We start from the raw sequence: 438 nt of genomic DNA on the forward strand, positions 1-438 counted from the left end.
CATTTTGAGGAGGTAAACCGACAGGGGAAAAAAGGGGGAATATATACTTCATACTTAGCACGTTGGTGGAATTTCGAAGCAGAACTTGTAGCGCGGAAGTAGAGGCTAAAATGGAATAGAATATATTTTGTTTTTTCTTTATTATGCATGCCATCGAGCGGTTTTATTGCAAACAATCTTCAGTATATTCCCACAGTTCTCCATTTTGATCCCGAGGTATTAATATCTATCGTGAATTCTTCTCTCCCGTAAATTATCCGTTTTCTTTTTTCTTCTTTTTCTAAATCCTTCGCCATTCGATCGTTTCCTGTAACAAGACTGAATTTCGAGCATTTGGCATTGATGAAAAATCGCGTCGTGCCTCGTTCTTTCCCGTGAAACGCGAGAGGAGTCACTTTCACAGCGGACCTTGGACGCAATACGCTCGCTTTTTCCTCC

Source organism: Penaeus monodon, chromosome 25 (assembly GCF_015228065.2).
Source record: "Penaeus monodon isolate SGIC_2016 chromosome 25, NSTDA_Pmon_1, whole genome shotgun sequence".
Classification (NCBI taxonomy): Eukaryota; Metazoa; Arthropoda; class Malacostraca; order Decapoda; family Penaeidae; genus Penaeus; species Penaeus monodon.